The 16,284-nt window shown below is 57.0% G+C and overlaps 1 protein-coding gene across 1 annotated transcript in view; it reads right to left on the reverse strand.

Annotated features, from left to right (window-relative positions):
* Positions 1-12,223, reverse strand: part of LOC147737152 (uncharacterized) — a 160,810-nt gene extending 148,587 nt beyond the window's left edge. The window contains exon 1 of the mRNA XM_086967363.1: positions 12,126-12,223. The gene's annotated coding sequence lies outside the window, so the exon portion shown is untranslated. The remainder of the gene's footprint in view (positions 1-12,125) is intronic.
* Positions 12,224-16,284: the final 4,061 nt, after the last annotated feature.

The following is a 16,284-nucleotide window of genomic DNA, read 5'->3' on the forward strand; positions in this document are numbered from 1 at the left end:
ACAGTAGAATGGTACAAGGAGGTCTGGACTCAGGGGTCCCCTCGATTCTTAGTCTCTTGGGCGGAAAGGGGGTAGCGGGACAGTCTTGTTACCAATCTGGTAGATGCGATGATAAGATGTATAGCTCACAATCCTCGAGCTCGGCGTTCTCAGATGGTCGGGCCGCGGCGGAGCCAGCAGGTCCCGAGATGATCGTAGGTAGCGACGGTCCGCGGCGGCGCCAGCAGGTCCCGGTGAAGATGAAGGGTTCAGAAGGTTTGCAGCAGCGCCAGCAGGCAGGACGATAGTTCACAAGGCAGGGCTACGGCAGCGCCAGTAGTCCGTCAAGGATGAGTTCTTCACGGTGTCTCTCGACTCCAGGATACAACTGCCTTCCTGCTCTGGAGCTGCACCAGTTATAGGTCTGGCGTCCTTTGATGTCCGGACCCTCGCACTTGGAGGTCGGGAGGTCCGGGATGAGGGAGTCCAGACACCCAGCAGGGGGGTGGAGCCAGCGCCCGGGGAGCTGGGGGCGATCGGCACCTGGCGGGGGAGAGCCATCGACACTTCTTTCTCCCATTGACCTGCCAAGTGGGCCGCTCACCTCCTGGGTGGATGGTGGTGCCGAGATGTCGGGGCCTGGCCAGGCCCAGGGTTAGGGTCGATCTGAGGCCACGCGGCCTCGTGGTGCAGTGTCCAAGATGGCGGCCGGGCCGGGCGAGGGAGCCGGTAGTGATTCGACCCCATGATGCAGAGATGTCCGGGGGCAGGAGTCCCGTATGAGACGGGGTGCGGGTTGATTCTGTGGGTAACACCTGGAGGGCCGGGCTCGGGCCTTGTCATGTGGGGAGGAAGCAAGCCCTTCACGTGGCCTGTCCAACATGTGGTGCAACTGGCTCCCCTTGCTCAATGATAAGGATGTAAGGCACACACTGGGTAAACTTAATAGAGTGTACTTTGAAGACCTGGAAACATGGGAAGAGGTAAGGGACCTCTATGGAAGTACACCTGCAGGCTGCACCCCCTGGTGATGGTGTGAGGTCAGCACACCTGCCCTCTGCACCCCATGATGATAGTGTGAGGCCAGTACACCTGCCCCTGCACCCCCAGATGACGGTGTGAGGTCTGTACACCTGCCCCATGCACCCCCTGATGATGGTGTGAGGTCAGCACACCTGCCTCCTGCACCCCCTGATGATGGTGTGAGGTCAAAACACCTGCCTCTGCACCCCCTGATGATGGTGTGAGGTCAGTACACCTGCCCCCTTCACCCCCTGCTGATGGTGTGAGGTCAGTACACCTGCCCCCTGCACCCCTTTTCGATGGTGTGAGGTCAGTACACCTCAGGCTGCACCCCCCCCGCTGATGGTGCGAGGTCAGTACAACTGCAGGCTGCACCCCCTGATGATGGTATATGGTCAGTACACCTGCCCTCTGCGCACCCTGATGATGGTGTGAGATCAGTAAACCTGCCCTCTGCACACCCTGATGATGGTGTGAGGTCAGTACAACTGCAGGCTGCATCCCCTGATGATGGTGTGTGGTCAGCACACCTGCCATCTGCACCCCCTAATGATGGTGTGAGGTCAGTACACCTCAGGCTGCACCCCCTGATGATGGTGTGAGGTCAGTACACCTGCCCCCTGCACCCCCTGATGATGGTGTGAAGTCAGTACACCTGTCCCCCCTGATGATGGTGTGAGGTCAGTACACCTGCCCCATGAACCCCCTGATGATGGTGTGAGGTCAGTACACCTGCCCCCTGCAGCCCTGATAATGGTGTGAGGTCAGTACACCTGTCCCCCCTCCCCCCTGCAGTCCTGCCAAGTATCACGCATCAGACGTGACTCTAACGCATTTCAGTGTGGTGATCCGCATCACCGCACTGAAATGCATTGTCACGCATTTGCATAGTGCCTCAACATCACCGAAGCGGTGCCTAAAATGGCACTAACATCACAGCCAGGGGGGCCCAATGAGATAAAGCATACCTGGCGCCACCGGGTGACATCAAGTCCTGCTGTGCCTGCCGAAAGGCGGGGAGTTAATTTTGGAACTACTGTCCGCCCTCCTGTGGCACATCCCGGTGGGCGCTTGTTGGACAGGCCACGTGTAAGGCTTGCTCCCTCCCCGCACGACCAGGCCCGAGCCCGGCTCTTCAGGTGTTACACGCAACAACCACCCGTTTCCCGTCTCATATGGGACCCCTGCCCCTGAACATCTCCACATCATGGGCCAGATTCCCTACCGGCCCTCTCGCCCGGCCTGGGCGCCATCTTGGACACAGCACCACGAGGCCCGGTGGGCGCTTGTTGGACAGGCCACGTGTAAGGCTTGCTCCCTCCCCGCACGACCAGGCCCGAGCCCGGCTCTTCAGGTGTTACACGCAACAACCACCCGTTTCCCGTCTCATACGGGACTCCTGCCCCCGGACATCTCTGCATCATGGGGCCGAATCACTACCGGCTCCCTCGCCCGGCCCGGCCGCCAGCTTGGACACTGCACCACGAGGCCGCGTGGCCTCCGATCGACCCTAACCCTGGGCCTGGCCAGGCCCCGACATCCCGGCACCACCATCCACCCAGGAGGTGAGCGGACTACTTGGCAGGTCAATGGGAGAAAGAGGTGGCGATGGCTCTCCCGCCAGGTGCCGATCGCCCCCAGCTCCCCCAGGCGCTGGCTCCACCCCCCTGCTGGGTGTCTGGACTCCCTCATCCCGGACCTCCCGACCTCCAAGTGCGAGGGTCCGGACATCAAAGGGCGCCAGACCTATAACTGGGGCAGCTCCAGAGCAGGAAGGCAGTTGTATCCTGGAGTCGAGAGACGCAGTGAGGAACTCATCCTTGACGGACTACTGGCGCTGCCGTAGCCCTGCCTTGCGAACTATCGACCTGCCTGCTGGCGCTGCCGCAACCTTCTGAAACCTTCATCATCGTCGGGACCTGCTGGCGTGGCCGCGGACCGTTTGTAACCACCACCTTCATCGGGACCTGCTGGCTCCGCCGCGGACCGTCGCTACCTTCAACCATCCCGGGACCTGCTGGCTCCGCCGCGGCCCGATCATCTAGAACGCCGAGCTCGAGGATTGTGAGCTATTTAATCTACCACCATATCCACCAGATTGGTAACAAGACTGTCCCGCTACCCCCTTACCCAACCAAGAGACTAGAATAGAGGGGACCCCTGAGTCCAGACCTCCTTGTACCATTTCACCGTACTTAAAGAATTGCTTATAAAATAACGTTGAACCTTATCCTTGTGTGGTGTACATCTGTGGAGGGGAAGTTACTTGTCTGTACGATCGCTGGAGACGGCTCTCCCCGGAGACCTCTCCCCTTGTCCTCGGCCGACCCTCCCGGTCCGTCTAACATTGGTGGCCAGCGGCGCGATCCGAATCAACGCGTAATCGTACAGAGAGTAGCTCACCCCACGACAAAACCACAATGTCAACCAAAGAAAGCGGATCCACCGAAAAATTCCAGATGGAGAAATTGGATGAATACAGCCATCGTGAGTTGAAACAATTCTGCATTGAACTAGGTATCGCTACCACCGGTCTGAGTACTAAAGACGATTTCAAGCACGCCATTGAGTCATGGGCAGAAACCGGGGCCGTCAGACCCCCGGACCAAAATGTCGCAGCAGCAGAGAAAGACACCACGGCTCCCGAGGAGCGAACAACGGGTCTCTCGCAAGATGAGATCCAAGAACGAGAAAGAAACCGACTACATGAACTAGAAATGGCCCGGCTCAAAATGGATGGCGAACTCAAATTAGCCGAACAAAAACTGAACCTGGAACATCTGCGGCTCCGAGAAGAACGGGAAGAGAAACAGAGACAAAGAGAGCTCGAAGAGAAGAGACTGGCGTATGAACACGAGCGCAAACTAGCTGAGATAGACTTACGCAAGCAGAACAAAGAATTAGGGGTGCCCGAGCAACCGCGCACCCCGGGGGCAACAGAAAAGAAGGTACACATCCCCAAGGATGTCGTTCGAGAATATTTCCGAGATGACGACATACAGCAATGGTTCAAGGCCTACGAGATCGCTATGACCTCCCACCGGATCGATCGAAACGACTGGGGAGCCGGTCTATGGGGGAGGTTCGTCAATGAGGGCCGCGATGCCCTGCTACAGCTCCCAGACCATCTGATGACCTCCTATGACCACATGAAAGCTACCCTCTTCACCCGCTATGGGCTCACACCCGAAATGTACCGCCAGAGGTTCCGAGACTGCACCCGGATCCCGGGTACAACTTGGGTGGAATACGTGAACTATTTCAGCAGAGCCTTCGAGGGTTGGATCAAGGGAAGCAACGTAACGACCTACGAGCAACTCTTCAATCTCATGGTATGGGAGCATCTATCAAACAACTGCTTCGTCGAGCTCAGGCAGCACCTCCTCGACAGTAAATTGACTGATCCACGGCAGCTCGCCGCCGAGGCTGACCGGTGGGAAATTACCCGAGTGGGCCGAAATGGGTCACATGAACAGAACCGGAACAGCCACGGTCAGCACCGTCCCCGAGGAGGAGGAGGGGGCCAGGGACGAGGAAGAGACAACGCCCCGGCCGCTACCGCTACCAGCACCCCACCCCCGGCCAACCGGGGCAACACCCCGGCGCGGCCGGGATACAGAGCCAATGTCACGTGTCACCGATGCCAGCGAGTCGGTCACTACGCAAACGACCCGAATTGTCCGCAGAGCCAGACTCCGAGACCCCGCCAGATGGCTGCCGCCACCCTGGGGGAAGAACAAATCTCCGAAGAACAAGAGGAGTGCGAGCAAGAACACCAAGAGTGGGAACCAGCCGCCATGGTTCTAGCATGCCTAGGGGGAAAAGACATGGTCCCGCGGGTCCCCCTGCCCGCCAACACCCGGAAGTACAGTCAGTGGGTGAACATTAATGGACGCCGGGCCGAAGCCCTACGTGACACCGGGGCCAGTGTGACGGCCGTCCGCTGTCACCTGGTGACCCCAGAACAGATCCTGCCGAACGTTCTCTGCCCTGTCCGTTCAGCCGACAATTCTGAGAGTCTATGTCGGATGGCCTGCGTCCCCTTCGAGTGGGGAGGAGTCTCCGGCATGTTGAAAGTGACGGTCCGAGATGATGCCCCCGTAGACTGTCTTCTGGGAAATGATCTCGAGAGTTCCCCGTGGGCCACCGTAGAGAGAAGAGAGCACCTGGGGATGTTGGGCATCCCGGACTGGGCGTGATTAACCACCCGGTCCATGGCGGCCCGTGCCATCCCCCGACCCGAAGAACCTGAATGGCCGGCACCTCCTCCCCCGGTCGCTCCAGTAGAAGACACCGACCGGGCCGTCCCCCCAGAGCAAACTCCAGAGGGGCTCGTTCAGCCTCAGGACCTTCCCGACCTGGCTCAGTGGCGTCAGGAGGGGGGGCCCACCCAGGAACAGTTTCGCCACGAGCAGAAGACCTGTCCCTCCCTCGAGGGACTCCGCCAACAAGCCCTCGCCCAGAGTGCAGGGGATACCTCCGGAACCCATTGGGTCTATTGGGACAATGACCTGTTGTACAGCGAGCAGAGAATCGCAGAGTTAGGGGCCAGTCGAGTGCTAGTGGTGCCCCTCCGCTTTAGAGACTTCTTGCTAAACCTGGCCCACGATGTCCCCCTAGCTGGCCACCTGGGTCAGGACAAAACCTACAATCGCCTGGTGACCCACTTTTTCTGGCCCAAGATGAGGAACGATGTACTGCAGCACTGCCGATCTTGCCCCACGAGCCAGGCCAGCGGGAAGAGCGGCCGCAAGCTCAAAGCACCTCTGCAACCTTTTCCAGTGGTCACCACCCCGTTCGAGAGGGTGGGGATAGACATTGTGGGGCCCCTGGACCCCCGTACAGCACAAGGACATCGGTTCATCCTGGTCCTGGTGGACCACGCCACCCGCTACCCCGAGGCTGTCCCCCTGCGAACTGTGACAGCCCCGGTAGTCGGCCGGGCCTTGATGGGGATCTTCTCCCGGGTGGGCTTCCCCCGAGAAGTCGTCAGCGACCGGGGCACAAACTTTATTTCAAAATACATGAAGTCCCTCTGGCAACAGTGTGGGGTCACCTACCGATTCACGACCCCCTATCACCCTCAAGGAAACGGACTAGTTGAGCGGTTCAACCGCACGCTCAAAGGGATGATTGGGGGGTTGGAAGAGCCCCTCCGTCGCCAGTGGGATGTGCTACTGCCGTGCCTCCTTTTTGCCTACCGAGAAGTCCCCCAGAAGTCCCTCGGCTTCAGCCCGTTCGAACTCTTGTATGGACACCCTGTGCGAGGGCCGCTCAGACTAGTCAAAGAAGGCTGGGAAATGCCCCCTCTAAAGAACCCTCCAGATGTTTTCAAGTACCTCCTAACCCTCCGCAACCAGACCAGACGGTTCAGAGAGATGGCAAAAGCAAACTTGGAGGCCAGTCAGGAAGACATGAAAAGGTGGTACGATCAAAATGCCTCCTCCATCGAATTTGAACCCGGCCAACAAGTGTGGGTCATGTCTCCCACCGAACCGTGCGCCCTGCAAGACAAGTGGACGGGGCCCTTCAAAGTAGTCGAGCGCAAGAGCCCTGTCACCTATCTCATCGATATGGAATCTTCACGGAACCCCCTCCGGGTCCTCCACGCCAATAGACTGAAACCCCACTTTGTGCGCTCAGAGCTCAGCCTCCTGATACCAACAGACAATGGAGCCGAGGAGGACTCCGAACCCCTCCCTGACCTCCTACGGACTCGGGAGAAGGACGGTTCCGTGGACGGGGTCCGACTCTCGGAGGCCCTCACCATGGAACAGCGCCAAGGCTGCCGAGACCTCCAGCTGCAGTTTGCCACCCTGTTCTCCCTCACCCCAGGGGTCACCCCTTGGTGCTTACACGACGTGGACACTGGAGACAGTCCCCCTATCCGCCATCGGGCCTACCGCGTACCAGATCGGGTACGGGCCTGCATCCAAGAGGAGGTGGCCAAGATGCTCACGCTCGGGGTCATCGAGCCCTCAGACAGCCCCTGGGCCAGCCCAGTAGTACTGGTCCCCAAAGCGGCCGCCCCCGGCGCCACGCCTGAGCTCCGGTTCTGTGTCGACTACCGGGGCTTGAATGCGGTCACCAGAACAGACGCACACCCCATTCCCCGAGCAGATGAACTAATCGACCGCATGGGAGCTGCCCGCTACCTCAGCATCTTCGACCTGACAGCGGGCTACTGGCAGATCGGTCTCACACCCCGGGCCCAAGAACGATCTGCCTTCTCCACCCCTGATGGCCACTATCACTTCAAGGTCATGCCATTCGGCATGAAGAATGCCCCAGCAACATTTCAGCGGCTAGTAAACCAGGTCCTGGCGGGACTCGAAGAATTCAGCGCCGCCTACCTGGAGGATATCCCTGTGTACAGCCGCCACTGGTCCGATCACCTCCACCACCTCCGAGAGGTGCTACAGGCCCTCCAACGAGCTGGCCTCACGATCAAGGCCAGCAAATGCCAAATTGGCCAGGGGTCCGTGACCTATCTCGGGCACCAGGTGGGAAGCGGTCTGGTGGCCCCGCTGCAACTCAAGATCGCTGCCATCCAGTCTTGGCAGCCCCCCATCACCCAGACCGAGGTCCGCGCCTTCTTGGGACTCACAGGCTACTACAGGCGGTTCGTGAGGGACTATGGCAGCATTGTGGGGCCCCTCACGGAACTCACATCCAAAAACCAACCAAAGAAGGTCAACTGGACCCCAGACTGTCAAGCGGCCTTCGAGAAGCTGAAGGCCGCCATGTGCTCCGCCCCTGTGCTCCAGGCCCCCGACTACAGTCGGGAATTTATCGTCCAAACCGATGCCTCCGACCATGGCATTGGGGCAGTCCTTTCCCAGCTGAACCCCGAAGGACTTGACCAGCCAGTGGCTTTCATCAGCAGACGGCTCCTGGCCCGAGAACAACGCTGGAGCACCATCGAGAGGGAGGCCTTCGCCGTGGTGTGGGCCCTCAAAAAGCTCCGGCCTTATCACTTCGGCACCCACTTCCGGGTACAGACCGATCATCGGCCCCTGCAGTGGCTAATGCAGATGCGGGGGGAAAACCCGAAACTACTGCGTTGGTCCATCTCCCTGCAGGGGATGGACTTCACTGTGGAACATCGACCCGGGCAAGACCACGCCAACGCAGATGGCCTGTCACGCTTTTTCCGCCTCGACGAAGAGAGTCCCCAAGAGGATGGGTGACTCTCCCCGCCTTCAGCTGGGGGGACGCATGTTGGACAGGCCACGTGTAAGGCTTGCTCCCTCCCCGCACGACCAGGCCCGAGCCCGGCTCTTCAGGTGTTACACGCAACAACCACCCGTTTCCCGTCTCATATGGGACCCCTGCCCCTGAACATCTCCACATCATGGGCCCGATTCCCTACCGGCCCTCTCGTCCGGCCTGGGCGCCATCTTGGACACAGCACCACGAGGCCGCGTGGCCTCCGATCGACCCTAACCCTGGGCCTGGCCAGGCCCCGACATCCCGGCACCACCATCCACCCAGGAGGTGAGCGGACTACTTGGCAGGTCAATGGGAGAAAGAGGTGGCGATGGCTCTCCCCCGCCAGGTGCCGATCGCCCCCAGCTCCCCAGGCGCTGGCTCCACCCCCCTGCTGGGTGTCTGGACTCCCTCATCCCGGACCTCCCGACCTCCAAGTGCGAGGGTCCGGACATCAAAGGGCGCCAGACCTATAACTGGGGCAGCTCCAGAGCAGGAAGGCAGTTGTATCCTGGAGTCGAGAGACGCAGTGAAGAACTCATCCTTGACGGACTACTGGCGCTGCCGTAGCCCTGCCTTGCGAACTATCGACCTGCCTGCTGGCGCTGCCGCAACCTTCTGAAACCTTCATCATCGTCGGGACCTGCTGGCGTGGCCGCGGACCGTTTGTAACCACCACCTTCATCGGGACCTGCTGGCTCCGCCGCGGACAATCGCTACCTTCAACCATCCCGGGACCTGCTGGCTCCGCCGCGGCCCGATCATCTAGAACGCCGAGCTCGAGGATTGTGAGCTATTTAATCTACCACCATATCCACCAGATTGGTAACAAGACTGTCCCGCTACCCCCTTACCCAACCAAGAGACTAGAATAGAGGGGACCCCTGAGTCCAGACCTCCTTGTACCATTTCACCGTACTTAAAGAATTGCTTATAAAATAACGTTGAACCTTATCCATGTGTGGTGTACATCTTTGGGGGGGAAGTTACTTGTCTGTACGATCGCTGGAGACGGCTCTCCCCGGAGACCTCTCCCCTTGTCCTCGGCCGACCCTCCCGGTCCGTCTAACAGCGCTTTACAGTCTCTCTCTATGGCCTGCACTGTCTGACTTGTGAAGCTGTGCCGTAAGCGAAGGGAGCCGTCCGAGGCACTGGTGTCCGAGATAGTCGGTGTCAAAGGAAGCATAAGTTCACACCGCAGTGCAAGGAAAGTAGCCGAGCCAGGCCCAGAATCGTGGCCAAGCCGACGCTTGCTACACACTGAGGCTGCAAAACCAAGTAAGTTAGTAACTGTGATTCACTTAACATTTACTAACCAAAGCGCCAGCGCACAGCTTTTCTAATCCTAGCGCCTGTATTAACAAACCGCACGGCCCGTTGCGGAGACAGCCAAGAGCCCGGGGTTCAGCTTAGAACGACCTTGTGGGTGTGACCCGCAGCCCGGCCTGGGCAGCAGGCAGTGATGCACTCCCCATCTAGGCAAACACATCCTGCCAGGCAAAAAAACGTAATCACAATCTCCTGAGACACTGTGGGCAGCACATAGATTCCTAATGAATTGGCCTGAAATATCCCAGGACTAAGATAGCACTGGAGGCCCAGGCAGCTCTAATCAGTGCAGAGACAGCGCCAGCGTGCAGTGACCACACTGGTGCCTGTCAACTTTCAGCACGGCCGGCGTCATTTAGTTCAAGTGAAGAGCCAGGTTTATATTAGTAGCTCTGGGACTGCCGCACTCACAGCATACTAAGCTGGTGCTGCGGTGCTGGGCGGCAGGCAGTGTGCTCTAACTGGGGCGGACACCACTAGCAGTGCTAGTAATCACCTATTTTAGGTTTGAACAATCAGTAGTATAGCCAAGGCTAATACAGTGTCCTGGTTGGCTGTAATGTTTGCCTTACACTCCTTATTTCTGGTTCTTTCCAGGAGTTTTAAGATCCTAGAGTTTCTCGTTGCTCAAATGGGTGTATTTTCTGATATTTATGTTTAGTCTCATCACTTGATTTTGCTCGCGACGAAGTGTCACTCATAGACTTTGAAATGTCGCTCATAATTTCAGTAACATTTTGAAAATGTCACACATAGCAATATGAAACCTTGGCAGCTATGCCCCTGATGATGGTGTGAGGTTAGTACACCTGCCCCCTGATGATGGTGTGAGGTCAGTATTTATTTATTTATTTATTTATTTATTTATTTATGCAATTTTATATAGCGTGGACTTTACCCGAAGGTGTCAGAGCGCTTCACAATAGGAACAGAAAAGATACAAACTGAGAACATTACACGAGCAACAGATTGCAGAGGCATACGTTACATTACATACGGTAAAGTGATAATTGTGAGCAACCAAGAATACATGAGGTAGTAAAAATTGTGAGAAACCAAAAATACATGAGGTAGACAAGGTAATTGTGACACTTGTGAGCAAACAAAATACATGAGGTACCAAAAATACATTAGGTAGTAAAAAGTGCACAGGAGGAAAAAGTGACAAGTGTGCAGGCTACAAGAGAAAATAGAGTATAATTTGTGGTATAATACTGCAATATATGTTACACACTCAAGCTCAAGAACAAACGATTATGTAGGCAAAAGTGGCACTTGTGCAAGTATCAAAGGTAAAAACATGTGAGAGGAAGCAAACCGTGTGTTACAGGGGCAAAGTGGTGAGTGCAAGTTGCAAGAGGGTACCAAACACAAGTACATGGATAATACTGCAATAAAAGGCAAACACTCTAACCGCAAGAACACACTGGGAAGGCACTTCCATGGACATGAGAAGTAGAAATTATCAGTAGTGGGAGATCTTCCTTCAGACAAAAGAGAGTTACTTTTGGAGGTGTCTCTGGAGGAGGAGAGCTTTGAGGTCCCTTTTAAAGGCCTGGGAGGAGGCGGTGGTCCGGAGCTGAGGCGGGAATGAGTTCCAGATTCTCACTGCGTTGCCTGAAAAGGATTGGGCCATCGTTCTTTCCTTCTTGAAAGTGGGAGGTTCAAGCAGTAGATTCTCCGCATTGCGTGAAGGTCTAGAACCTCCAGAGAGTTTCAGTTTATTCGCCAGGTAGAGAGGAGAAGAGGAGTGCAGGGCTTTGTGGGTGATACAAGCGGTCTTGTAGATAGCTCTAGCCTCAAAGGGAAGCCAGCGGAGGGTAGATAACATCGGTGTGATGTGATCGCTTCTTTTGGCCCCATAAATGAAACGAGTTGCTGAGTGGAAAACAGACTTAAGTGGGGACAAGTGGGATTTGGGGAGGCCAGTAAGAAGAGAATTGCAGTAGTCGAGTCTGGAGAGGACCAGTGCTTGCACCAGGGTTATAAGGTCCCGCTCCGCGAAGAAGCGACGGATTCCCCAAAGAAGGCGCAGTTGGTATCGAGCTGTTTTCGCAATGGAATTGATGTGGGGAATTAGATTAAGTTTTTTGTCTAGTATGACACCAAGGGATTTGGCGCTGTCGACAATGATGGGTTTATTGTTTAGTAGATTCATCTGTTCCATCCATGATTGAACCGGGGGAGGTACACCAGAGGGCAGTGGGGGCTTCGAGGTGAGTCCAGGGGGGGGGGGGGGGACACCAGAGGGCAGTGGGGGCTTCGAGGTGAGTCCAGGGGGAGGGGAGGGGACACCAGAGGGCAGTGGGGGCTTCGAGGTGAGTCCAGGAGGGAGGGGACACCAGAGGGCAGTGGGGGCTTCGAGGTGAGTCCAGGGGGGGAGGGGACACCAGGGGGCAGTGGGGGTTTCGAGGTGAGTCCAGGGGGGGGGGGGACACCAGAGGGCAGTGGGGGCTTCGAGGTGAGGTACACCTCAGGCTGCACCCCCTGATGATGGTGTGAGGTCAGTACACCTGTCCCCCCTGATGATGGTGTGAGGTCATTCACACTCCTTAGATGCAGATGGTTGTGAGAGGCTCACTTACCTCGGCTGTAAGTGAAGGTGCCTGCAGCCAGGGCTCACTGGAAGAGAGGGGGGCTGCTGCTGCTGACTCTGCTCCCGCTGACCCGGAAGCAGACACTTGTGAGGGTGCGGGGGCGGTGCTTATGTTATCCTGATAGGAGGCTTCATTCCGCTTCCGCTGCTGATATTGTCTCTGCCTTCAGTGACCCGGACATTGTTCATCTCTCTGGCCTGAGGTTCCAATCAGCGTCCAGTAAAGGGGAGACTCTGCCGACGCTGACCCGGAAGCAGCCATTTGTCTCAGAAAACAGAGATGCTTCAAACAACCTCCGCTCGGAGCTGCCGCTGCCTCCGGTCACCCGGAAGTGGCTTTGTTCGGGGGTTTCAGAGGAGAGCAGAGACAGTTTCGAGGGGAGGTGAGTCCAGGAGGGCACCAGAGGGCAGTGGGGGCTTCGAGGTGAGTCCCGGGGGGGAGGGGACACCAGAGGGTAGTGGGGCTTCGAGGTAAGTCCAGGAGGAAGGGGACACCAGAGGGCAGTGGGGGCTTCGAGGTGAGTCCAGGGGGGAGGGGACACCAGAGGGCAGTGGGGGCTTCGAGGTGAGTCCAGGGGGGAGGGGAGGGGACACCAGAGGGCAGTGGGGGCTTCAAGGTGAGTCCAGGGGGGAGGGGACACCAGAGGGCAGTGGGGGCTTCGAGGTGAGTTTATGGGGGGGGGACACCAGGGGGCAGTGGGGGCTTTGAGGTGAGTCCAGGGGGGTGGGGACACCAGAGGGCAGTGGGGGCTTCGAGGTGAGTCCAGCGGGGAGGGGACACCAGAGGGCAGTGGGGGCTTTGAGGTGAGTCCAGGGGGGAGGGACACCAGGGGGCAGTGGGGGCTTTGAGGTGAGTCCAGGGGGGAGGGACACCAGAGGGCAGTGGGGGCTTCGAAGTGACTCCAGGGGGGAGGGGACACCAGAGGGCAGTGGGGGCTTCGAGGTGAGTCCAGGGGGGAGGGGACACCAGAGGGCAGTGGGGGCTTCGAGGTGAGTCCAGGGGGGGGACACCAGAGGGCAGTGGGGGCTTCGAGGTGAGTCCAGGGGGGAGGGGACACCAGAGGGCAGTGGGGGCTTCGAGGTGAGTCCAGGGGGAGGGGACACCAGAGGGCAGTGGGGGCTTCGAGGTGAGTAAAGGGGGGGAGGAGGCACCAGAGGGCAGTGGGGGCTTCGAGGTGAGTCCAGCGGGGAGGGGAGGGGGCACCAGAGGGCAGTGGGGGCTTCGAGGTGAGTCCAGGGGGAGGGGAGGGGACACCAGAGGGCAGTGGGGGCTTCGAGGTGAGTCCAGCGGGGAGGGGAGGGGGCACCAGAGGGCAGTGGGGGCTTCGAGGTGAGTCCAGGGGGGAGGGGACACCAGAGGGCAGTGGGGGCTTCGAGGTGAGTCCAGGGGGGGGGACACCAGAGGGCAGTGGGGGCTTCGAGGTGAATCCAGGGGGGAGGGGACACCAGAGGGCAGTGGGGGCTTCGAGGTGAGTCCAGGGGGGAGGGGACACCAGAGGGCAGTGGGGGCTTCGAGGTGAGTCCAGGGGGGAGGGGGCACCAGAGGGCAGTGGGGGCTTCGAGGTGAGTCCCGGGGGGAGGGGACACCATAGGGCAGCGGGGGCCTTGAGGTGAGTCCAGGGGCGAGGGGACACCAGAGGGCAGTGGGGGCTTCGAGTTCAGTCCAGGGGGGAGGGGACACCAGAGGGCAGTGGGGGCTTCGAGTTCAGTCCAGGGGGGAGGGGACACCAGAGGGCAGTGGGGGCTTCGAGTTCAGTCCAGGGGGGAGGGGACACCAGAGGGCAGTGGGGGCTTCGAGGTGAGTCCAGAGGGGAGGGGACACCAGAGGGCAGTGGGGGCTTCGAGGTGAGTCAAGGGGGGAGGGGACACCAGAGGGCAGTGGGGGCTTCGAGGTGAGTCCAGAGGGTAGGGGACACCAGAGGGCAGTGGGGGCGTCGAGTTCAGTCCAGGGGGGAGGGGACACCAGAGAGCAGTGGGGGCTTTGAGGTGAGTCCAGGGGTGAGGGGAGGGGACACCAGAGGGCAGTGGGGGCTTCGAGGTGAGTCAAGGGGGGAGGGGACACCAGAGGGCAGTGGGGGCTTCGAGGTGAGTCCAGGGGGGAGGGGACACCAGAGGGCAGTGGGGGCTTCGAGGTGAGTCCAGGGGGGAGGGGAGGGGACACCAGAGGGCAGTGGGGGCTTCGAGGTGAGTCCAGGGGGGAGGGGCGGCCTCTCCACCATGGGGATAGAGTAATTTACTTTCGTCCCATGACCGAACTACATACCATCCACCCAATAATAAATCAAGCTCTTAATATTATATTCTACGATTGTGCCGGGTTTGAATATGTTCATTCGATGTCCTTCTCTGTTATTTGAATGTTCTGTTTTGGGTTGGACGTTACCTTGTTTGAAGTTGTTTCATGTACTGAGCAGAAGTAAAGGCCGTTCTAGAAAGCTGCACAGCCATATGGGCATTGCAACATTAACAGGTTGTATCCTGTGGTTCTTCTGGAGTTGCTGTCTTTGGTGACAAAGTTTTCTCTTCCATGACCACCTGAAGGGTTTTACGCTACAGTGGAATTCTGTATCGTAACATCCATAGTGGAGTTAAAGTGACTTTTTGTTCTTCTGGATGTGAAGTTCCAAATTGTTGTTCTTTTGTTGGATTGAGCAAAGAAAGAGGCGTAGTTTTGGTGTCTCTGGTTGATAAAGGGACATGTATGTGCTGATTAGTCACTGAATTTATGGGAAATTTAGTTTTTGGTGTTTGACTGTTCTTGATGGCCGCTGCGAATATTGCAGCAAAGACTGAAAAGCACAATCTACACCTCCATGTTGTTAATAAAATTGATTTTTCTTGACGCAAAACCTGCTAAACCTTTTATCCTTTTAAATCTTCTATTACGTTGTACACTCCAGTGCACGTGAACAGTATCTAGCTCACAGAAAGCCCTTTAAATGTTCAATTATGGCATCCAATCGAGTGAGCGTGAACAGCTTGATGTGTAAGATGCATGTATGATGCCTCTCCATCTCTAGGATTCTCTGAGGCCACATGTCATGTGTTGCTATGTACTGCAGGAGAGGGAATGGTTTATAACATTCTTCAGCCTGGCTCATGAAGCAGCAGGGTTAACACCCTCATCGCACAGGTACTATCAAAAGTTCACATGCTCCTCTCTCTTAATGCTGGTGAGTGAGATTTGACACCTCACACCTGTAATATTGAATGTTGTGCCAGTATATTCCAGGGAATCTTCCTTTGCAACACTGCTTTAGCTCATTATACATCTGGTACTTGTCCTTCCTACTGATACAGCTGTGTGGACTCTGGCCGTGAACCAAAGATTATATGCCACTGCCATCAACTTGTGACCACTTACGTAGCACCAAGATATGCAGTGTATTATCACCTCTCCATCACCAGACATTGACCTCAAACATCCATCACCAACATTCTAACACATCTTGCACACACCACAGTAGCATAGGCAGGTCGCAGGGTTAGCCACGTCCAGTGAATACCACATGGTCTCTGTCTCCTTCCTTCAGAAAGTGCATTGATGATAGACTGTGGAGCTTGGCCTTTGGAGTCAAGAACTGAGTGGAGCAGCTCAGGGTGTGGGCACAACACATGATGGGAGACAGTAACTTGCTTACCTTCCAACTCACTCGGTGCCGCCGTGTGTCACACAATATTGGCAGAGCAAGTGATATCACACGGTTCGCACACAATTATTTGGAATAGAGTAGCGAGCAGGTTTCCAGTGAATTATTTGGAGGTACTGTGACGCTGATGTCCATGTCAGTGTGAAACTTCCTGGGACAGCGGCGGCTGCCTCAGAAACTTTGATTTTTGTGTTGGGGGTGGAGGGGTGAATTTAAAGTGCCTCGGGTTGTGCTCTGCGCAAAGCCCTGTCATCTTCAAGGACCTGCCCCCCACCGCACATCCTGAAAAATGTTCATATGTTGGCAGGTCTCAGCCTGTGACCCCTCTAATGCTGCTGAGCACCCTCAAACTTTAGAGTTCCATAAGTTTCATACATCTGGGGTGGAGCACCAGTGGTATTCCATCTTAAATGTTCCAAAGTGCTCTCATATATGCAAAGTTAAAGCAAATTCTATGTTGGGACCAGAGGCTTCTGATATCGTATTTCTCTCTCTGTT

Source organism: Lissotriton vulgaris, chromosome 1_1 (genome assembly GCF_964263255.1).
Source record: "Lissotriton vulgaris chromosome 1_1, aLisVul1.2, whole genome shotgun sequence".
NCBI classification, from domain to species: Eukaryota; Metazoa; Chordata; class Amphibia; order Caudata; family Salamandridae; genus Lissotriton; species Lissotriton vulgaris.